This window comes from Budorcas taxicolor, chromosome 21 (assembly GCF_023091745.1).
Source record: "Budorcas taxicolor isolate Tak-1 chromosome 21, Takin1.1, whole genome shotgun sequence".
NCBI lineage: Eukaryota > Metazoa > Chordata > Mammalia > Artiodactyla > Bovidae > Budorcas > Budorcas taxicolor.
Genome location: NC_068930.1, coordinates 18,988,166 through 19,011,099, shown reverse-complemented (window position 1 = coordinate 19,011,099; position 22,934 = coordinate 18,988,166). Strand labels below are relative to the sequence as shown.

Genomic DNA, 22,934 nt, shown 5'->3' with positions numbered 1-22,934 from the left:
GCCATGTTTATTACTTTGGGAGTCCTTGTCTGTTTTCCTGTAATGGGAGGCTTTAAAATAAGCAAAAGATTGACCCAAGAGCTTTTGTACTTGATGTGGAAACAGGCGGGAAACTGTGGGGCCTGATGAAGGAAAGATGGGACCTGGGGCCTCTGGCCCCATAGTGGGGGAGGTAGGAAACCTGGTGGACAGGAGTCCCTGGAGAAATTCATCTCCACTGGGATTCAGGAGCCTGGGGACATACAGGCAGGCTCTCCTGTCCTTCCCCAAGTGGACTGTGACATGGTGAGCCCCTGTTTTGGGGAGCAAGCAGCATCCAGGCTTGGCTGCAGTTCCCCTGCAGCAGTGTGGGACCACAGGCCTGATGAAGGCTTCAGCCTGACCTGGTTGGGATGGCTGCAGGGCTGCGGACAGGAAGATGAACTGGGGAGCGTGACAGCATATGAACAAGGGGGCAGTGGCTCTCCCAGAGGGCTCTGGTCAGGAGGCGTCCTGCCTTTTTAGCTCTGCAGCCAGTGAGCAGGAGGAGAGCAGGCGGCGACCGTGGCTGCAGACGTGTTTCTGCCTGTATTTGTTGTTGTTCAGTCACCAAGTCATGCCCGTCTCTTCTGCTGCCCCATGGACTGTAGCCGGCTGGATCCTCTGTCCGTGGGATTTCCCAGGCAGGAATAAGGAAGTGGGTTGCCATCTCCTCTTCCAGAGGATCTCCCAGGCCCAGGGATCAAACTTGCGTCTCTTGAATGGGCAGACAGGTTCCTTACCACTGAGCCACCAGGGGAGATCTTTTTGCAGTTACTGGGCTGGTTTTTTCACGGAGGGAGTGAGGGGAGCATCTCACGCAGGAGCTGGCAGTCAGTGGGGGCAGGGCAGGGTTTTCTGGCTAGGTGCCCCCTCACTGCATGCCCAGCCCAGCTCAGAGGGGCTTTGTGGAGTCAGAGTCAGATGGAGTCCCCAGGTTCAGTTTCAGGCAGTAGAATGGACTGGCCTGTCCGTGTTGCAGGAAGTTGCAGCTGCTATTTTTACCGCTCCAACTAGGACTTTTTACAGGAAGGTACAATTACAATACAAGCAAAATGTCAGGGTTTGGCTGGTCAGCTGAGCCCTGGGAGGCTGCCACGGCTCGAGGCTGGGACCACAGCATGGTCCGTGCATGTGTAAAGTGAGCCTCATTTGCCTGTGGACACATACCTACCCTGGGTGCTGGGTGACTTCCTCTGAACTGCCTGCAGTGTCTGGGGTTTTTCCTCCAGGCCAGAAAGAGACCTTTCCTGGGATTTGCCCAGATTGGTGCTCTGGTTGGGGCACCTTGAACTTGTGATGGGTCTTACGGTGGTGAAGCCAGCGTGGACAGCTGTAAGCCATTCTGTTCCTGACTGCCCAGGAAGTTGAAGTCTTATCAAATGAAATTATTTAGAACCTACCGCGTGATAGCCACACTGCTGAGTGCTAGGGGTAGAGGTGGGTTAGACAGACCGTGCATCACCCGTGTAGCAGTAAGGACACAGAAAGTGCCAGTTGTCCAAGTTGGACAGCACCTGATTTTTTAAAATATGTATTTATTTGCACCGGGCCTCAGCTGTGGCACACGGGATCTTCAGTCTTTGCTGTGGCATGCAGGACGTTTAGATGCAGCAGGAGGAGTCTTAGTTGCAGCATGTGGGACCTAGCTCCCTGACCAGGGATCAAACCCAAGCCCCCTAGATTGGGAGCTGAGTCTTAATCACCGGAGCAGCAGGGAAGTCCCCACTTGATGTTTTTAATGTATATGCGTTATGGCTGGAGGACAGGCAGGGCTTATGTTAGCTTCTGTTGCTGCCTAACAGATGAGTACTAACTTTGTGGCTTAAACAGTACCTGTCTGTCAGCTCGCAGTTCTCTGGGTCAGGAGCTTGGGCTGAGTCAACTGAACTCTCCACTTAGGCTGTCACAAGTCCAGGGTCAAGTGCCAGCTGGACTGGGCTTTTATCCTGAGGCCCTGGGTGGGGGGTGGGAGGGAGATTCTGCTTCTAGGCTCATTCAGGTTGTTGGGAGAATCAAGTTCCTGGTGGCTGTAGGACTGAGGTCCCTCTCCTCCCTGGCTGTCAGTAAGTGGGCTTCTTAACTCCATGCCAGATACCCTTCCCCCACACCCCACCTCCAGGCCAGCAGGACCCTCAGGTCCTTCCCTGCTTCAGATCTCTGACGTCCACTTCTGCAGTCAGCTGGAGAAGACTCTGCTTTAGAGGACTCATGAGATTAAGTCAGGCCCACCCAGAGCATCTCTCTATTTTAAGGACTCCTGATTAGTTAGTAACATCATCAGTTATGTCTGCAACTCATTTTGCCATGTAGGTAACATGGTCACAGGGGTGGAGAGAGTCATCTTTGAATTTTTCTGCTAAGGACTCCTGCCAACGGGGGTTACGATAGCAGCAGCCTTAGTAACTTCTGTTCTCTTGGATGGAATGAATTTTGTGTGTCTCACTGTGCTCTTTACATGGGCTGTCTTTTATTTATTTGGCTGTGTTGGGTCTTAGTTGTGGTGTGTGGTCTTTCCCTGTGGCGCATGGGATCTTAGTTCCCCAAGCAGGGATCAAGCCCTTATCCCCTGCATTGGAGGGTAGACTCCCAACCACTGAACCACCAGGGAAGACCCTGGACTATCTCATTTAATTCTCAGCAAAGCTGTTGATATAGGAACAGTTATTTCTCACCCCCCCCCCATTTTCCAGATGGAAATACTGAGGCTCAGAGAATGTAAGGACCTTGGGCCAGTGATACGGGTAGAAACAGCAGTGCTGGGATTTGAAATCAGGGCTTTAGCACCTCACCACCCCATCAGGTGCTTGCGGCCAGCATCTCAGGTTTAAGTCCTGTGATTGGTAGAACACCCTTTAGAACACAGAGGAAGGTTGCTCTTTCCCATCCAACCTTTAAAATACTTAAGTGTGAAACATGCCTATCATACTTCAAGTTAGCACAGCAGATACTGACGGCCACTTGCTTGGATATTTTTGAACCTTATTGCAGTGGGTATTTGTGGTTCATCTTCTTCCCTGCTCAGCAGTATTACTGAACATCTGATGTACTCCAGGCAGCAAAGAAGACACAGAATACCGTCCTCAATGAGTTGGAGATAAAAATAAAGGCAGAGTACAAGATACTCTGAAGGAATAGATGTTGCTAGAGAAGCACTGTCACAGCGCTGCTGCCTAGGCCAAATAGAATGTTAATTGCAGGAAATATAGTTGTTTAGTCAGTAGGTCGTGTCCGGCTCTTTGCAACCCCGTGGACCGTAACCCACCAGGCTCCTCTGTCCATGGGATTCTCCAGGCAAGAATACTAGAGCGGGTTGCCATTTCCTTCTCCAGGCGATCTTCCTGCCCCAGGGGTTGAACCTGGGGCTCCCACGCTGGCAGAGGGAGTCTCTGCTGCTGAGCCCCTGGGGAAGCCCTGATAGCAGGACACCAGATGAAAACTGTTCTCCTGACTCTCTGCTGTGCTCCTGGTGCAGCCCAGGGTCCAGCAGCTCGCAGGCGCCCAGAAGTTACTTGTAGGGTATCTGTTGGGTTGGTTAAAACATTTGTCTGGGTTTTTCTGAAGGATGGAATCGAAAAACCTGAGTGAACTTTTTGGCTGACCTAATACTATGTCCAACATCCTGTACACGCCAGACAGATGTCAAGTCCAGGAGCCTTACAGAGAGAGGGAGTGGGGCTTGAGCAGGAAGACGGGGAAGGAGAGAGCTTGAAAGTCCAGCGTGTGCCCCAGCGAGTGTCGGGGGCGAGGGGCTGGGGAACAGAGTGAACGAGGCTTGGACGTCAGAGCCTCCTTGAAGGCTTTTGAGCAGGTGGTCCAGAACCAAGTGTCTGGCACCGGAGTGCCAGGAGAGGGGGAGCCCAGCCTACAGTGGGCAGGCCCTCCCCTTGTTTCTGGAAAAACTAGCCACACAAGGGACCTGGGAAGCAGGATTTAATGGAACTTGGTGGGGCCAAACGATATGCTAAAAATGTATCTATGAATGAGTTGCAATTTCTGGGCACCCATGTATTTGGCTATAAATACACATTACATGTGTAATTTCAAGAAACCAAGAATTATCAGCTGCGAAGCCCAAGGGCAGCAGCCCACGCCCAGCCCCTGTAGTTTGCTGTCTCAGGCCCTGCCCTCTGCAAACCGCCAAGGACTGTTATTTGGGGGGAAATGAGGGGTCCTGTGGCGAGAAGACAGCATCTGGTGATGGAGGGAGGAGCAGAGGAGCCTGAGTGCCACGAGGGGAGGCTGGCAAGTGGGGATCAGAGGGCGGCCCTGGTGTGCCCGGTGCCTGCACGCCGGGGAGGAGCTCTCAGGAGCCCCTCCGAGCAGGTGATTGCCCTGTCACTGCCCAGCACTTTCCATGGCAGTTTCTTTTTCCGAGTTCTTATTTTAAAAACATGGTTCACGTGGAGGGTGAGGAAGTTCTGCTTCTCACAGCATGGTGCTAGAAAGTCCCTGGGAATCTGTTGGGGTCCATGGCATCAAAGCTGTTTTCATAGTAACATCCAGATATTATTTGCCGTTTTCACCCATTCTCTCCAAGTGCAAAACCCCGTGAACCAATGTTTTCCAAGTAACCATTGCACGAAGCTACCAAATCATGCATGGGTGAATGAGCCAGAGTGCAAGACAGACTGGAAGATGGGAAGGTCAGAGTATGTATGTTCACCACACGGCTCAGGTCCCACACTGCAGTTGATCCTTAAGAAACTGCTGTTCAGGATCCCCTGGTGGCTCAGTGGTAAAGAATCCGTTTGCCAATGCGGGAGATACGGGTTCGACCTCTGTTCTGGGAAGATCCCACAGGCCGCAGAGCAAGTACTGCTCAACAAGTCTTAGCGTTTTGTCAAAGAGGAATATCCACAGTAATCTGGAGAGGCTCTTAAAATCTCCTCCCGTTACCAACCCCCTATCCAGGTGAGGCTGTATTTTCTTCTAGTCTTCAATGAAAATATTTTACAATGTTTAGGAGTATGGGATTCATAGATACATGCTGCTGCTGCTAAGTCTTGTCTGACTCTGTGCGACCCCCACCAGGCTCCCCCGTCCCTGGGATTCTCAAGGCAAGAACACTGGAGTGGGTTGCCATTTCCTTCTCCAGTGCGTGAAAGTGAAAAGTGAAAGTGAAGTCACTCAGTCGTGTCCAACTCTTAGCGATCCCATGGACTGCAGCCTACTAGGCTCCTCCATCCATGGGATTTTCCAGGCAAGAGTACTGGAGTGGGATGCCATTGCCTTCTCCGAGATACATACTACTATATATAAAATAAGCAATGAGGATTTACTGAATAGCACTGGGAACTACTTTCAGTATCTTGTAATAATTTGTGATAGGAAATAATCTAATATTTATATATGTAACAGTCACTTTGAACACCTGAAATTAGTACCAGATTGTAAATCAACTATATTTCAATTTAAAAAAAAGCACTTTAACAATAAATTGGATGCAGAAGCAGATAGAGAATCTGACTGTTAATAAAAAAATTTTTTGAAATTAGATTTATGAAAAACAACTTATTTATGCTAACATATAGCAAGTTTATTATTATTTTTCGGTTAACTAGTATACATTTCAATTTTGTCTCAATTTTAATTTTGTATGTAATAAATATCAATAGACTGAACCACATAACAGAAGCCCCTTCGGGCCCTCAGTCACTTTGAAGTTGTGAAAAGACCCTGAGACCAAACCATTTGAGAATAGCTGTACAAGGCAAAACCCCTACAAGCTGGGGGCCGGACATGAGCCCAGCACCCAGCTCTGTTCATCTGTTTCCCCTTCAGTCCCTCAGGGATCCTGCGAGGTTGGTGTGATTATCTTCACACCCATTTTACAGATGTAGAAGCTGAGGCACTAAATGTCTGAATACCTGGCATAAGCTTTGCAGGACAGAGGTGGCTTTGCTGGCAGTGCCGGCCAGCGGGGAGGTCCCAGACCCAAGTCCCTGCTCCCCAGGCAGAGAGGAAGGCAGATGCCCAAGAGAGAGCCTGTTAACACAGGCCGGGTCTGTGTCCTCACATTACCGTCAGATGTATCACGCATTCTTCAGGGTGGCCTGGGGCCTGGCCAACTGCGAGCACACATCCTCACCCTGCCTCCTCTCCGGAGGCCCAGGAAGGAGGGCTCAGGTCTGCCAAGTGGCAGCGAGGCACTTGAGAAATCAAGTGCTTTTCATTAAAAACAGCATTTCCTGGTCAGGCACACCCGGCCTTGGCAGCCAGAAAGTTTCTTCTTTCTCAACAGCCCATGAGGTGCCATTTGAGCAGGGGCTTTGGGGTTTTTTTTGGTGGGTTTTTTGGTTTGTTTGTTTTTTCCCCAAGTTTTAATAATCTAGAATAAAGCTGCTGTAATAATTTGTATACAGGTTTTTGAGTGAACATGGTTTCATTTCCCTTGGATAAATACAGAGAAGACATTGCTGCTGGTTACTGAGCAGTGATTTGTGTACAGCAGTTTCCTGGCGGCTTCGATGATAAGAGAATCCACCTACAGTATGGGAGAGCCGGGTTCGATCCCTGGGTTGGGAACATCCCCTGAAGAAGGGAATGGCTACCCACTCCAGTATTCTTGCCTGGAGAATTCCAGGGACAGGGGTGGGCTACAGTCCATTGGGTTGCAAAGAGTTGGACCCGACTGAGCAACTAACATTTCTACTTTTCATGAATATTGTATAGATACAAATGTATTATTAAATGGACTTAGTATAGCGCAGAAACAGTTATGATGTTTTGGAAGCTAACTTTCTAATTCTTTAAGCCTGCTAACTTCTCAAGACTAAAATTTCACATTAAAACCTTAGTCCTTTCTTTGCTGAAAAAGATATTAGTTTGGCCCAAAAGTTCATTAGGGTTTTTCTTTTATTATTTCTTTGTTATTTTTTAATTGGAGGAAAATTGCTTTACAATGTTGTATTGGTTTCTGCCACACAGCAACCCAAATCAGTCACAATTATATATATATATATATATCCCCTTCCTCTTGAGCCTCCCTTGCCTCTCCCATTCCACCCGTCTAGGTCATCACAGCGTGCCATACTGGGTGCCCTGTGTGAGCAGGGACTCTGGAGCAAAACAGCTCTGGGTACTGAGGACATGTGCACATTTCTTACCTTCTCTGAGCCTCAGTTTTCCCATCTGTGTAATGGGGACAATGATGGCCTCGAAAAGGTGCCATAAGAATACAGTGAAAGAAGGCTTGTACAGGGCTTGGCAGAAACACTCACTCACAGCAGGGTTAAAAACAAAAAGTGACCCTGGGTCTGGCATAGCATCCAGCAGGTTCTTGGGGTTGTGAGGTGAAGACAGTCTCCTCTCCGTTCTCACCAGCAGTACCTACTGTCAGCTGGCTTTCTTGCTCAGCCTACTGAGACAGTCTGTGCAAACCCAGCAGGTGTGTGTGTACTACGGGTCTGTGTGAGTGACTAGGTAGTCGGTTTTTAACAGATGTAAGAGACAGCCTCCTATTCACAGCGCTTCTCATTTTAGCAGAGAAAGCCAGTTGCTTATTGTGTGTGTGTGTGTGTGTGTGTGTATATATATAATACAGTCCTGTAGTACTCCACTGTATGAATGAACCACTGTTTCTTTAACTGGGCCTCTCACCCATAAACATCGAGGCATTTGCAATCTTTTGCTTGTAGCCAAAAGGCAACAGAGGGCAGGAGTCCTGGGTGTGGAGAGGCTGGGGCAGAGGGCACGTGCTTCTGTCCTTTTGAAACATCTTGCCAAAGCGCTGCCTAGCCACACGCCCCTGCCCTCCGCCCTCCCCATGGGAGGGGAGACCCAGAGCTGTGTCCTGGGCTTTGACACTTGAGGCACCTTCCCATTCTGGTTTGACACTGCCAGCCTGAACTAGAAGAAGCTTCTGGAACACCAAGAGAAAGCAGCTCATGACCAGTAAGTGCCTGGTGCTTGACTATTTTTTTTTTTCCTCTCTTCTGGCCTTTTCTATATGTTCATTTTCCTCCCAGGCTGTCACTCCAGGTGGCTTGCTGAAAGTGATATCTAGGCCAGAGTGCTCTTAATGACTCCATCTGTGGGCCGCTGCAGATCTTTCAGGGGGCCAGACAGGAAGAGAGACAGCCTCCCTCCCCGTCCCCAGCCCCCGCACCACCTCTGTTTGCCAAGGGCCTAGCCAGCCCTGCTGGCAAAGGAGGAACCCAGGACCGGGTGGCGATGTTTGCTTTGCGCGGGGGCTGTTCTCTGCCCCCTAGCTTTGTTTCTCCTCTCTGTCTTGCTCTGGATAACTGAAAGGAAACAAGCGATTTCAACAGATGGGCGAACCTGAGCCCCGAGCTCTTTGTCCCCTCTGAGAGCCGGGATGTCCGTTTCATTGGCCCTGCTCCTGTTTGCAGCAACAGCTGGGCTTGCAGACCCCCAGTCTTGGGGTCAGAGATGGTCTGGGGGGCCCCACCGAGCTGAGGAGCAGCAGGACACAGCACTGGAGCTCAGGTGGCAGCTTCTCTCTGCCCCACCGAATGTGGAGGCATCTGAGCCATCCCTGTCTAAGCTGAAAGAAGCCTCTTTGTTGCCAGGTTGCTTTCATGAAGCAGGGTAAACAGAGCTGCTAGGACAATCTGACATCAAACGTCTGTAATAATCCTCCAAAGATTTTTCTCTCAAAGTGAAAGTTGCTCAGTCACGTCCGACTCTTTGTGACCCCATGGACTATACAGTCCATGGAATTCTCCAGGCCAGGATACAGGAGTGGGTAACCTTTCCCTTCTCCAGGGGATCTTCCCAACCCAGGGATTGAACCCAGGTCTCCCACATTGCAGCTGGATTCTTTACCAGCTGAGCCACCAGGGAAGCCCAAGAATTCTGGAGTGGGTTGCCAATCCCTTCTCCAGGGGATCTTCCTGACCCAGGAATCCAACCGGGGTCTCCTGTGTTGCAGGAGGATTCTTTACTAACTGAGCTGTCAGGGAAGCCCCCAAGAGAGGAGCGTAATTCACAGTTCACTGCAAGTAAAGGCAGTGGGGGGAGGGGGCTTCCCTGGTTTCTCAGATGGAAAGAATCTGGCCACAGTGCAGGAAACTTGGGTTTGATCCCTGGTTTGGGAAGATCCCCTGAAGAAGGGAATGGCTACCCACTCCAGTATTCTTGCCTGGGAAATCTTGTGGACAGAGGAACCTGGTGAGCTACAATCCGTGGGGTCGCCAAAGAGCCGGATGTAACTGAGCGACCAGGCACACCATAGCACAAAGACGTTTGTTGGATACGAATCCAAAACTATGGATGAATGAATGAGTCAGGGTGGTTCTCTACTGCGCAGACATTAAACATTACAGCCAGGCAGAGAGACTGCACAGGTTCATCCAGTGTTTGCATGCAGGAGGCCCCAGTCAATCTGTGTTCAGTGATGAATGGAGCATGCCAACTATGTGAGTGGGTAAAAACAATGTAAAATCGTGTTCTGTAACTGCAACAGTGTAAAATGTTTGGGGATAAAGGCTGAGAATAAGAAGGCAAAGTGAAAATAGTTACTCTTTTCAGTATTTCTCAACCTTAATCACTTCCCTACCACAAACCGTTTTGGACCTTTTATTCCTAATTGCATTCAACCCTGCCCTTCCCCTGCATAAATTTTAATACCAGGTATACTCTATGGATATACTTAACCTTCCCTGGTGGCTCAGACAGTAAAGAATCTGTCTGCAATGCAGGAGAGTTTGATCCCTGGGTCGGGAAGATCCCCTGGAGGAGGGTGTGCAACCCACTCCAGCATTCTTGCCTGGAGAATCTCATGGGCAGAGGAGCCTGGAGGGCTACAGTCCATGGGGTCACAGAGAGTCAGACATGACCTGGTGATTAACGCTGTATGTCTGTGTTCGGTACGTGTGTCTGTGCTTCATACCCAAAACACGTAAGAGTGTTTTCTGTCCTCCAAGAGCCAGTGGCTGCCTCCTTAGGACAGTGTTCCCTCCCTCCACCTGCTGACTGCCTCACCCCCATGAGGACGTCTGTGTTGGGGCTGTGATTCCTGGGGATCTTCATCTTTTGTATTTTGCCTCCTCTTTTGTGTTGTCTGAGCTCTGGGGTGTGCCTGTGGGCCTGCCTCACTTGGTTGGTGGAGCTCACACCCAGTGGAGGGGGTCTTGGGCAGAAGCAGGGGCGCCAGCCATCCGTGGCTGCATCTGCTGGGCTGGACGTGTGGCAGTCATTTCAGGGCATCATTCCACATCTTGCCCAGTGGCCCAGCCTGTCCAAAGCACTCGGTACAGAGCCTAGTACATAGTCGGTGCTCATCACTGTGGTTTATTGGTAGTAGTACTGTTGGCATCACCATTCGTCTCTGAGCTGCCGTTTCCTTATTTGTAAATTACAGAACTGAGAGGCTGTATGGTAGGATCCCATCTCTGATGCTCTTCTAGGTGAGTGAAGCCACGTGACTGTGTGCTAAGTCATTTTGGGCGTGTCTTAATCTTTGCGACCCTATCAACTGTAGCTCTCCAGGGAAAAATGCTGGAGTGGGTTGCTATTGCCTCCTCCAGAGCATCTTCCCAACCTTGGAATCGAACCCAGGTCTCTTTAAGTCTCCTGCATTGGCTGGTGGGTTCTTTTACCACTACCGCCACGTAGGAAGCCTAGTTTTGGCCAGTGAAACGGGGGCAGAAGTGATGTGTGTCCTTATAAGCCAAGCACCAGTGTCACACTTGCCAGAGCTTTCTCTCCCTTCCCAGTGGCATGGTGACTGGTGATATGGTGTCATTTGGGTGGCCGGGAGTGACATTGATGAGAAGACCACTCTCCGCCCCCTCGCCCCCCCCACCAGCTGACCCACAGAGCACGTCACATGAGCAAGGAATATTTCTGCCCCCAGCACCACTGAGACTCGGGGGTGTGGATTGTTGCAGCACAGCCCAGCCCATCTTGATTAAAACCGAGTCATCACCTTGTCAGGCTTGGCTATGAGGATGAGATCTTCATGTAAGATGCCCAGCACAGTGTGGGTACACGGTAGTCAGGTGCTCCATCTGGCTCCCTTCCCAACCAAATTCCCCGCTGATTCTTTGCAACAGGTGTTGCTTCATTTTTCAGCAGCCTTTCACAGGCCTTGACCCCTTACCTCCTGTCCTCTGCCTCTTCTGGGAAGAAAGCCTGTTGCCCGGGAAATGCCAGGGCAGCGTGCCACCCAGACCCTTCCTCTGGGGGCAGCCCACCCACCCCGGTGGGGCTGGTGTCCATCCACACAGCATCTATCAACTCAGAATAATAGTCCTGATGACAGAGACCGCGTCCGCCTGGGGCCTGGCTGTGCCAATCCTGAGAGCTCAGTGGCTGCACTGCAAGTGTGCTTAATGGTCGTGTGCATCAAGTGAAAAGGCCGGGGCTCGCGGAGCAGGCCCTGAGGTGTCTGCCCGCCCCTCTGGGTGCTCTGGGACCCCCTTTCCCTTCCTGACTTTGGGTGTGGGCGGACGGGGTCACTGCCCGCCTGGGAGTGTGTGTGAGTGTGTGCATGTGTGTGAGACCCCTTTGCGGTGGCACTGCTGCCCACGACCTCAGGACGGCAGGTGGGTACCTGGCTGCCCCACAGGGTGCCTCGTCGGAGGGTGTGGAAGGGTTGGGCTTCCGTCTGTGGGGGTGACCTCAGGGGTGGCCTCTGCCCCTCTCTCTGGGTTGCTGTTTGACACAGGACATTCTATGCTGCCGGAAGAGAAGCCCCACTTACTGCCGAGCTGTGTATGAGGCAGACAGCCTCACCACTTGGCTGAGCCTCACTGTGCTCTAGAACCACCCCCAGGGCCAGCCCAGTGCCCTGCAGGAGGGCTGGGGCTTGCAGGAGGCCAGGATGGGGTGAGGCCGCAGGCTGGGGCGAGGCGGAGCAGCACCCAGCCGACGCTATGACCCCGTGAGACCAGGAGGCATGCCTTACACAATTCCCGGGACTTGCCTGCAGGTTTGAAACCTTCACGATCCCAAGCTGAAAAACGAGATCAAAATAAATAAACGCATAGTGGAGAATATCAACAGTGTTAAAACTGTTGCAGGTATGTCCAATTTTTGAAGAGATACATAGGTTTTTTTTTGGGGGGGGGTTCTCTTTTTTCAAAGAAAGGGCCATTGAACAGTAGAAGTATCTAGGGAAAGGCCCCATTGACAGTTCACTTGTATCTAGGATGATCTGTGGCTCTACTTCTGTGGCAGCGATCATACTGATTTTACTCTCAATTAGCAGTGAGATCTGCCTGCTTCATGAGGTACTTAGTTTGTTTTCTACTTGAAACCTGAACAGATGGCTGCCCCTGCACCCCAAGAGCTCCCCGAGGTGCATGTGTCCTGCAGGTGTGGGCAGAGCGGGGATCTGGGCTGCAGCATCACGGGGCGTCCTCTTGGAAGGACCCTTGGACTCTGGCTGCAGCATGCGGCCCTGCACGCATGTGTTATCTGATAGTGTTGGAATCCTTCGTGATCACAGCTCTAGAAGTAACCCAGACGCAGCAGGCTTGAAGAAAACCTTCAGGGTTTCTCCTGACTACAAAAATACTGCATACTTGTTAGAAAAAAAAAAAAAAATCAACTTGAAAATGAACAGAGTGGACAGTGAAAAAGCCCTTTATTCAGAAGTGAAGGTTGCAGTTGGAGCAAGGCTAGGGGAATGTCTTCTGTGTTTATTCCATGACGGTGGTAATGGCAGCAGTAATGAAACAGCTGACTGGGTGAGAAGGAGAGGGCACGGCCGGCCCGATGCTTGTCCCATGCAATTCTCCTAACAAACCTATGAGGCCGCAGCTGCTTTCATCATCACTTTTGTGGCTGAGAAAAGTAGGCCCAGAGAGGTGAACTCACTTTCCCAGGGTCACACAGGAAGGGCTGGGCTGTCTTCAGGGGCCCTGTTCCTGTGCGGGAGATCCAGCTCCAGAGTGCATGCTGCCCCTCCCCTCTCCGGGCTGGGGTCCGCTTCTTCCAGCTGGGACGTCCGCGGCGAATTCTTCTCGCGCACGTCTGGCTCCAGGGCTCGGAAGTCCCTGGCCCCGTGTGATGGTGTCCCTGCCCGTCCCTGGCCTTGCTCTTCCCTGCAGGGCCAGCGGCTTCTGGCCTCTGCACCTGCCGCTTCTCCGCCTGAAGCCTCCCTTCCCTGCCAGCACATCCTGGCTCCATGCATCACTCAAGTTTCAGCCCAAGCGTCCCCTCTTCAAAGGGGCCTGAAAGAACCCACCGTCGTCGTCTTGCCTGGTGGCCCACTGCCTTTTTATTTTCTTCATAGAACTTCGAGGCCGTGAAAGTGTCCTGTTCCTTGGTTCGTATGCTGACTGCTGCCAGGTCTTGTCTGCCCCCTTCCCTACTGCCAACCCCAGAGTGCAGCCCTGCTGGGGCAGGAACCTGGCTCCCTGCCTGGCACGTGGGAGTTGTTCAGAAAGTTTGTGGTGGATGAGCTGGTGAGAACATTACCTGCAGCCCCTCAGCTGGGCCCTGGGCTTTTCCAGCTCCCTCTGGCCTGGAAGGATGCAGTTGATACCCTCATTCAGAAAATCGCTGACTCCCGGCTGGGGATGGAAGCGGGGAGGGGCGAGTGATCCAGGACAGAGCTGGGCCTCCCAAAGAGTGGCCTTCAAAATGCAGCTCTGGTCTCTGGTGCCTTTTTCTCTGAGAGTGGCACTGGAATCTTTGGAGAGCTTGGCAAGTTTTCTTCTGAATGTTTTGCCCCTTGGCTTGTTTCCTTGTTTATCTGGGTAACTTTCCAAGGAGCAGGGAAGGGATGAGCTGGACCCTTTGTTATTTGGTGCTTTTTTTTTGGAGGAGGGGGCAATTTTAAAACATTTATTTTTATATATTTTTTATTTTGTTGGAGTATAGTTGCTTTATATTGTTGTCAGTTTAAGGGGTACAGCAGGATGATTCAATTAGACATACACATATATTCGTTCTTTTTTATTGTGTGAGGTGATGTCTCATTGTAGTTTTGATATGCATTTGTCTAATAATAATAAGCTATGTTGAGCATCTTTCCATGTGCTTGTTGGCCATCTGTATGTCTTTTTTGGAGAAATGTCTGTTTAGAGCCTCTGCTCATTTTTTGATTGAGTTGTTTGTTTTTTGGATACAGAGCAGCAGGAGCTGTTTGTATATTTTGGAGATCAATTCCTTGTTGGTCACATTGTTTGCAAGTATTTTCTCCCATTCTGTGGGTTGTCTTTTCATTTTGTTTATGGTTTCCTTTGCTGTGCAGAAGCTTTTAAGTTTAATTAGATCCCACTTGTTTGTTTTTGTCCTTATTTTCATTAGGAGGTGGACCCCAAAAGATTTTGCTGTGATTTATGTTAAAGAGTGTTCTGCCTCTGTTATCTTCTAAGAGTTTTATAGTGTCTGGCCTCACGTTTAGGTCTTTGGTCCATTTTGAGTTTATTTTTGTGTATGGCATTAAATAATGTTCTGATTTCATTCTTTTACATGTAGCTGTCCAGTTTTCCCTGCATCACTTATTGAAGAGACTATCTCTTCTCCACTGTTATTCCTGCCTCCTTGGTCATAGATTAATTGAGCACAGGTACAGGGGTTTATTTCTGAGTTTTCTATCCTGTTCCATTGATCTAGTCAGTTTTTGTGCCAGTACCATACTGTTTGGATGACCATAGCTTCGTAGTGTAGTCTGAGGTCAGGGAGTCTCATTCCTTCACTCTGTTTTTCTTTCTTAGGAATGCCTTCGCTGTTAGGGTCCTTTGTGTCTCCATACAAACTTAAGAACTTTTTGTTCTAGTTCTGTGAAAAATACTCTTGGTAATTTGCTAGGGATTGTATTGGGTCTGTAGATTGCCTTCGGTAGTATAGTCGTTTTAACTGTTGAGTCTTCCTATCTCTGTGTCCTCTGTGATTTCTTTCATCAGTGTCTTATAGTTTTCAGTCTACGGGGCTCTTGGCTCCTTGTGTAGGTTTATTCCTTGGTATTTTATTCTTTCTGATACAGTGGTCAGTGGGATTGTTTCTTTAATTTCTCTTCTTGATCTTTTGTTGCTAGCATATAGAAATGCAACAGATTTCTTTGTGTTAATTCTGTGTCCTGCAGCTTTATCAGAGTCACTGACGCGCTTTAGTGGTTTTCTGGTAGCCTCTTAAGGATCTTCTGTGTATAGTAGTATCATGTCATCTGCAAACAATCACAGGTTTACTTCTTTTCCACTTTGGATTCCTTTTATTTCTTTTTGTTTCTCTGATTGATGTGGCTAGGACTTGCAAAACCACATTGAATAAAAGTGGTGAGAGCGGACATCCTTGACTTGTTCCTGATCTTAGAGGGAATGCTTTCAGTTTTTCACCATCAGGAATGATGGTAGATGTGGGTTTGTCATATATGGCCTATATTATGTCGAGGTATATTTTCTTTGTGACCACTTTCTGCAGAGTCTTTACCATAAGTGGGTGGTGAATTTTGTCGAAACCTTTCTCTGCCTCTATTGAGACGATCACGTGGCTTTTATTCTTCGGTCTGTTAATGTGGTACATAACACTCAAGAGTGTGGTGGCATTTGTTAATGTGGCGTGTAATATTGAAGAATCCTTGTATCCCTGGGATAAGTCCCACTTGATGGTGGTGTATGAGCCTTTTAATGTATTGTTGGATTCAGTTTGCTAGTATTTTGTCGAGTACTTTTGTGTCTATATTCACTTTCCATGGGATTCTCCAGGCACGAATACTGTAGTGGGTAGCCATTCCCTTCTCCAGGGGATCTTCCCAACCCAAGGGCTGAACCTGGGTTTCCTGCACTGCAGGTGATGCCCCATCTGAGCCAGCAGGGAAGCCCCTCATCAGTGATACTGGCCTGTAATTTTCTTTCGGTGGCGGGGTGGGGGACGGATGTCTTCGCCTGCGTTGGTATCAGGGTGATGGTGGCTTTGTAGAAGGAGCTTGGGATCTATTCCTTCCTCTGCAGTGTTTTGAACGAGTTTCAGAAGCGTAGGTGTTAACTCTTCTCCAAATACTTGAAAGAATCACCTGTGAAACCACCTGGTCCTGTACTTCTGTTTGTTGGAAGTTTTTAAATCATGGTTTCAGTATTAGTACTTGTAATTGGCCTATTAATACTTTTTATTTCTTCCTGGTTCAGTCTTGGAAGTGTGTATCTTTCTAAGAATTTATCCATCTCTTCCAGGTTGTCCATTTTACTGGCATATAGGTGTAGTAGTCTCTCATGATCTTTTCTATTTCTGTGGTGTTCATTTTAAGTTCTCCTTTTTCATTTCTGTTTCTATTGATTTGAGCCCTCTCTCTTGTTTTCTTGATGAGTTTGACTAAAATTTATCAATTTATTTATCAATTGTTTATATTTTCAAAGAACCAAGTTTTAGTTTTATTGATTTTTTTTTTCTATTTTCTTATCTATTTCATTTATTTCTGTTCTTTATCATTTCTGGGCCTTTGGGCTATGATCAAATGTATTTCTGCTCTGATCTTTATGATTTCTTTTTTTCTAACTTTGGGTCTTTGGATATTTGGATTTTTTGGTTCTTTCTGTAGTTGCTTTGGGTATAAGGCTAGGTTATTTGAGATTTGTCTTGTTTCCTCGGTAAGACTGTAAACTTCCCTCATGGAACTGCTTTTGCTGCGTCCCATAGGTTTTGGATGGTCATATTTATGTTTTCATTTGTCTCAAGGCATCTTTTGATTTCCTCTGTGACTTCTGTGATCCACTGATGGTTTAGTAACATATCGTTAAGCCTCCGGGTTTTTTTGTTTTTCATAGTTTTTTGCCTCTGTAATCGGTTCCTAATCTCACAGCATTGTGCCTGGAGCATGATGATATGATTTCGGTTTTCTTCAAGCTTACTGAGGCTTGACTTGTGACCTGAGATGTGACTGCACTGGAGAATGTATGGTGTGCAGTTGAGAGGAGAGGGTGTTCTGCTGCTGTTTGGACGCAGGGTTCCATAAATGCCAGTTCAGTCCATCTGGTCTAATGTGTCGTTTAAGGCCTCTGCTTTCTTATTGGCTCTCTGTCTAGGCGTCTGTCAGAGAAGTCCCTCACTGTTATGTGTTCCTGTCAAGCTCTTCTTTACACTGTTAGTGTCTGCCCTGTGTGTCGAGGCGCTCCTCTGTTGGGTGCATAGATATTTACAGTTGTTGCATCTCCTTCTTGAATTGACCCCTTCATCACTGTGTAGTGGCCTTCCTTGTCCCTTGTAGTCTGTTTTGTCTGATACGAGTATTGCTGCTCCAGCTTTCTTTTGATTTCCATTTGCGTGGAGTACCTTTTCCCATCCCCTTTCTTTTGATTTCCATTTGCATGGAGTACCTTTTCCCATCCCCTCACTTTGCGTGGAGTACCTTTTCCCATCCTCTTTCTTTTGATTTCCATTCGCGTGGAGTACCTTTTCCCATCCCCTCACTTTGTATCTGTCCCTAGATTGGAAGTGTGTCCCTTGCAGACAGCACATAGACGGGTCTTGTGTTTATATCCATCCAGCCAGCCAATGTCTTTTGGTTGGAGCATTTAATCTGTTTACATGTAAGCTAATCATTGATAGGTATGTTCTTATTACCATTTTAATTGTTTTAATTTGTAGGTCTTATTTACTCTCTTCTTTTGTAATCTTTTGATTTGGTGTCTGTCTTTAGTGTTGTATTTGAATCACTTTTTCTTTATTGCTTGTGTGTTTACTGTAGGTTTTTGGTTTGTGGTTCCTGGGAGGTTTTGCTATTGCAGGTTTGGTATTTATGTGCCAGTTTGTTTTAAGTTGCTGGCCCCTTTTCTTCCAATGCATTTCTAGTATCCTGCATTTGTATTCTCATCTATTCACAATTGCTGGCTTTGATATTATATTTAATGTGTAGATGTTCAATGTACTTTGTTTGCCTTTACTTCTTGTTTGCCTTTACTAATGAGTTTTCCCATTTATAATATTCTTGATTCTATTGTAGTTGGGCCTTTTCTACATAGAGAAGTTCCTTTAGGATTTAAGGCTGGTTTGGCGGTGCTGAATTCTCTTAGGTTTTGCTTGTCTGTAAAGCTTTTGATTTCTCCATCAAATCTGAATGATGAACCTTGCTGGATAGAGTATTTTTGGTTGTAGGTTTTTTTTTCCTTTCATCACTTTAAATATATTGTGCTACCCCCTTCTGGCTTGCAGAGTTCCTTTTGAAAAACCAACTGTTACCTTATGGGGATTCCCTTATATGTTATTTGTTGCTTTTCTCTTGGGCTTTCAGTAGTTTTTCCTTGTCTTTAATTTTTTTCAGTTTGATTAATATATGTCTCATTCTTTTCCTCTTTGGGTTTATTTTGTATGGGACTCTGTGCTTCTTGGACTTAAGTGTTTCCTTTCTTGTGCTGGGGAAGTTTTCAGCTATTATGTCTTCAGATATTTTCTCAGGTCTCTTCGTTTCCTTTTGGGACCCCCACAATGCCATTGTTGGTGTGTTTAATGCCCCAGAGGTCTCTGACACTGACCTCATTTCTCTTCATTCTTTTTTCTTCATTCTGTTACACTGCAGTGATTTTCAACACTGTCTTTCACCTCAGTTATTTGTTCTTCTGCCTCAGTTATTCTGCTATTAATTCTTTCTAGTGTATTTTTTAAAATTAAAAAATTTTTTAATTTTAATTTTTTTGGTACAGCATTCTATTACAGAGATACATTTTGTGGTCCTTTCTTTTTGCTTTTAATCTTTAAAGATTTTTTACTTATTGTTATTTTTATACAATTTTTAAAGGTTACTTTCCATTTACAGCTGGTCCTGGGGCTTGTTCAGGCTTCCTGGTGGAGAGGACTGGTGTCTGCCCACTGGTATGTGGAGCTGGGTCCTGTCCCCGTAGTGGGCGGCGCTGGGTCTTGTCCCTGTAGTGGGCAGAGCTGGGCCCAGTGGTGTGTGTAGAGGTGACTGTGAGCTCAGTACCGCTTTAGGCGGCCTGTCTGTCGACATGTGGGGCTGTGTTCATGTGCTGCTGTTTGTTTGGCCTGTGGTGATCCAGCGTTGGTGCCTGTCGGTTACTGGGTAAGGCCAGGTCTTGATGCCAAAACGGCAGCCTCTGGGAGAGCTAACGTGGATCAGTGTTCTCCCGGGGCCCTGCCACAGTGTCCTGTCGGACAGCCAGCCGCAGCCGACCCTTGCCTTCCCAGGAGGCCCTCCAGGACTCACAGGCTGGTCCAGCCCCGGCTCCTGGGGTGCTTTGGGCCGGGTCTCGGTGGACCCTGTGTGCCTCCCCGAGTGGAGCTCCTGCACTCCAGCCCTGTCGGCCTTCAAAGCCAAGTGCTCTGAGGGCTCTTTGTCCCGACGCCAGACCCTCAGGCTGGGGAGCTGACCAGGTGCTCAGGACCCTCTGTAATTACTTTCCAACCTGTGGGTCGCTCACCTGGAGGCTGCAGGATCTGATGGTGTCCTACCTTCTCTTGGTGGCTTCCTTATCTTTGAATGTAAAATGTTTTTTTTGGGGGGGGTGGGGGTAGGTTCCTGTCTTTTTCTGCTGATGGTCGTTCAGCAGTTCATTGTGATTTTGAGGTTTTTGTGAGAGGAGGTGAGCTCGAGTCCTTCTGCTCTGCCATCTTTTCCAGTCGAGAGCCTTCTTTCATCGAGTGCGTGCTGCCTCTTCACCGGTGCTGGCCGTTCCCCCCTTGGCGTGGGGTGTGCAGGTGCAGAGGCCCTCGTGCACCATCGGGATGGCGTGGGCATGCTTGGCGTCTCGTAGCGGCAGCTTCTGTCCATGCCACTCCTGCGACGGTGGGAGCAGGGCTTGGAGCCTGCTTGTGGGTCTCCTTGGGAATTCCCTGGTAGCTCAGTTGGTAAAGAATCTGCCTGCAGTGCAGGACACCCGGGTCTGGAAGATCCCCTGGAGACGGCAATGGCACTCCACTCCAGTGTTCTTGCCTGGAGAATCCCACGGGCGGAGGAGCCTGGCGGGCTACAGTCCATGGGGTCACAAGAGTCGGGCACAACTGAGTGACTAAACCACCGCCACCACGTGGGTTTCCTGGGGGCAGCTGCCATCTGTGTACTCCCAGGACAGCGGGCACAGCGCTTGGCACCTGCTTGCGGGTATTACGGCAGCAACTCGCTCCCACCCCCAGAGCTCCTGCAGGCGGTGTCCCGTTGCCTAGGAGCAATCACAGGGAAGGATGCCCTTATGATGGTCTGGCCCTCTCCTGGGGCACCCCCCTAGAAACAGTGCCTACCTCTCTGGCGGGCCCTCGCTACTCCTGAGCACACCCTCAGTTGCACACTCCAGCCTCTCCACGCAGCCGGCCCCTGTCCTCTTCTGACCTCTGAAACCTGAGCCAGCACCCAGCACCCCCTGCACCAGCAGATGAGTGACTCAGGCGAGGGAGCTCTGGGCAGTGGTGCCCACCTCCCGGGCAGGTTACTCTCTGCAGTGCCTTCTGCAAGCCAGATGCCACGCTCTCCTCCTCCTCAGCGCCGAAGCCCTCTAGTCTGGTCTCCCCGCCAGTGAGAGGACCCCCCAGCTTGAGGGACCTTTCCTCCTCCACAGCTCCCTCCCTGGGGCACAGGCCCTGTTCCCTTCTTTTCTTTCTCCTTGGGTCCTACGTGGCTGCACGGAGGTTTTCTCTCCCTTAGAGGAGTCTGTGGCCTTACGGCGGCATTCAGTAGGTGTTCTGCGTGAGGCGTTCCGCTTGCAGGTGTACTATCAGTGTTTGGCGGGAGCAGGTGAGCGCCCCGTGCTGGTCCCCCACCATCGGTCCTGTCCCTTCTGTGTGGCGCATTTTAACCGCTTCCCTGCAGGGAAAGCCTGTGGTCACAGGAGCAGAGCTGTTGTAGGAGCTGGATCGATACCTCTTAGCGGGATGATAAATCGCTCGTCGCGAGCCTGGCAGTGTCGTGCAGGTAATTGATGTGCCTTGTATCCATCAAAGCCCAGGGTGACGCTTAGGTCATCAGAATAATCCTGAGATGCCTACAGCTCAAGAGGGTCTGACTTACTGGGGCCTCCGAAGGCAGGGGGCCACGGAGACAGGCTTCCAAGAGCCAGGACAGACTGACTTGGCAAACACACTGTTGTTCCCCCCACCCCTTCCTAAAATCTTTAGTTTTGAGACAGGACAGACGTCTTACAGGTACTCATGGAGAAGCAATACATGATCACAGTTGAAAGTGAAGACAGTCCCATCAGAAAGTTTTCACACCTGTCAGCTAATGCTGAAGCTGAAGCTCTGAGCGTGGCACGCTGCAGGGCTCAGAGGATTGGTAGTCTGTCTTCCCCCCCCTTTTCCTCTCCCTCTCCCAGCACAATCCACGCCAGCCCCTCATGGTCCTCCTCACGGGCCCTGGAAAATGCTCCTTCCTCCGTGCCCTCACCCACGTGGCAGTGACCAGAGGCACACTGGGCATCCCTCAGGTCAAACGTGTGGTCCAGGCTGCAGCAACGGCCGTGGTGTTGCTCAGCAGGCACCCAGCTCACTGGACTTGGCCCACGCTTTCGGCGCTCACCCCTCCCGCCGCTGGGAACCTCCCGTCTCACACCGGCTTCGGGTCCTCCAGCCCCGGCACAGGGATGCGTGTGTCACTGGAAATCATCTTGTGAAACCCATTCTTGGTGAATGGGGCGGCTTCCCCTGGTCGGGGGAGGGGTGGCAGGACTCCCCCTGCTGAGAGCCCCTGGCAAGGCCAGCATCCTGTCCCCCAGTCCCAGTGAGTCCTGCACTCGCTGGGACTCCCGGCGGCCCGAGACAAGAAGGAAGGGGCAGAGGGCCTCAGGTCGGCGATCACCAAGCCCCCGCGCTCCTCCTGTGCACAGCTCCCGTCTGGGGTGGTGCTGCGCTCCCGGCCTATGTTCAGACTCTCAGCGGCCCCGGGGATGGATGCCACGTCACCCCACAGCTGAGTCAGCACCACAGACTATCGTCTCCAGGCTCCTGGATGTGGGGCCCGTCACCATGGCTGGGCAGGTGCTGGGACTCCAGGGATGCGCCGCTTTGGCCAGCCCTGGATCCCGTGTCTAAACAGCCTGGAGTGGGAAGAGAGTGGTTCCTGAGAACAGGCGGGTGTCAGGGTAAGCAGGAGGGGTGCCTTGCTGGCTCAAGGGTCTCCCACTCGGGTCCGCTGTCACAGTCGGCCTGGCAGCATCCACAGCTGCCTGGCCTGCATCTTCTCTGGGCCTGGAGCGCGGCTGTGTGAGCACTGCAGCGGATGTTAGCAGGGAGGGACTCGTGCGCCATGTGCAGCTCGTCCTGGTCATCCAGTCTGGCTGAGCCTCCACTCTGTGCCAGGTCCCATCAGTTATCACCACACACGGTCCTTGCCTTCAGGGGCTGGAGATACAGAAGGCAGATAAGCCTGTGATTGTAATTTGTGACAGGTGCTGTAAGTGAGGGAGGCGTGGGGAGGAGATGACCTCAACAAGGTGGCCACAGTCAGGAGGAGAGAGAGAGAGCCATTCAGGGACAGTAAGGGGGACGGCAGAGCAGTCCAGGCAGAAGAGCAGCTCGTGCAAAGGTCCTGAGGCCAGGGACACATCCAGCACGGCTGGAGGGGCAGCTCTTTGGGAAATAGCAGGGTGTAAGGACCCAGAGGCCACGGTGGGGACCTGGGATTTTACTAAGACTGCTGAGACATCCCTGGAGAGTTTAGAGCTGGGTGTAGTGTGATCAAGGTGATGCTTTTTAAAGGATAACTCTGGTTTCTGGGTGGATTCAGACCCAAGCAGAAGCAGAGGCTGGTGTGGGGGTTCTGTGAGTCGGGGGTGGTGGGGAGGGTCAGACAGGGACTCGTGTAGGAGGTGGGGCCACAGGGCTTGTGTGAACTGGTGTGTGGGGGGAGTAGGGGGTGGGATTTGAGCACGAGGGAACATATTCGCAGGTTTGGGGGAACACTGAGAACTTTCCCAGACATGTCACAGTGGAGGGGACAATTCGGCTTCTGGGGATCTTGTAGCTCTGAGGCAGGGAGCCCAGGGTGGGGTACACAGCCCTGGGGGCCCCCGGCTCCCAGGCCTGACCTCCCACACTGCTGGCCCAGAGGTGAAGGGCAGTCC

At 50.2% G+C, this 22,934-nt stretch overlaps 1 protein-coding gene across 3 annotated transcripts in view; it reads left to right on the top strand.

The window, feature by feature from the left end:
- Window positions 1–22,934, top strand: part of KLHL25 (kelch like family member 25) — a 49,058-nt gene that overhangs the window by 7,498 nt on the left and 18,626 nt on the right. Inside the window, exon 2 of one of the 3 annotated variants that reach the window (XM_052659875.1) lies at window positions 10,346–10,391. The exons of the other annotated variants lie outside the window; for them this stretch is intronic. The gene's annotated coding sequence lies outside the window, so the exon portion shown is untranslated. The remainder of the gene's footprint in view (window positions 1–10,345; window positions 10,392–22,934) is intronic. 3 annotated transcript variants of the gene reach the window in all.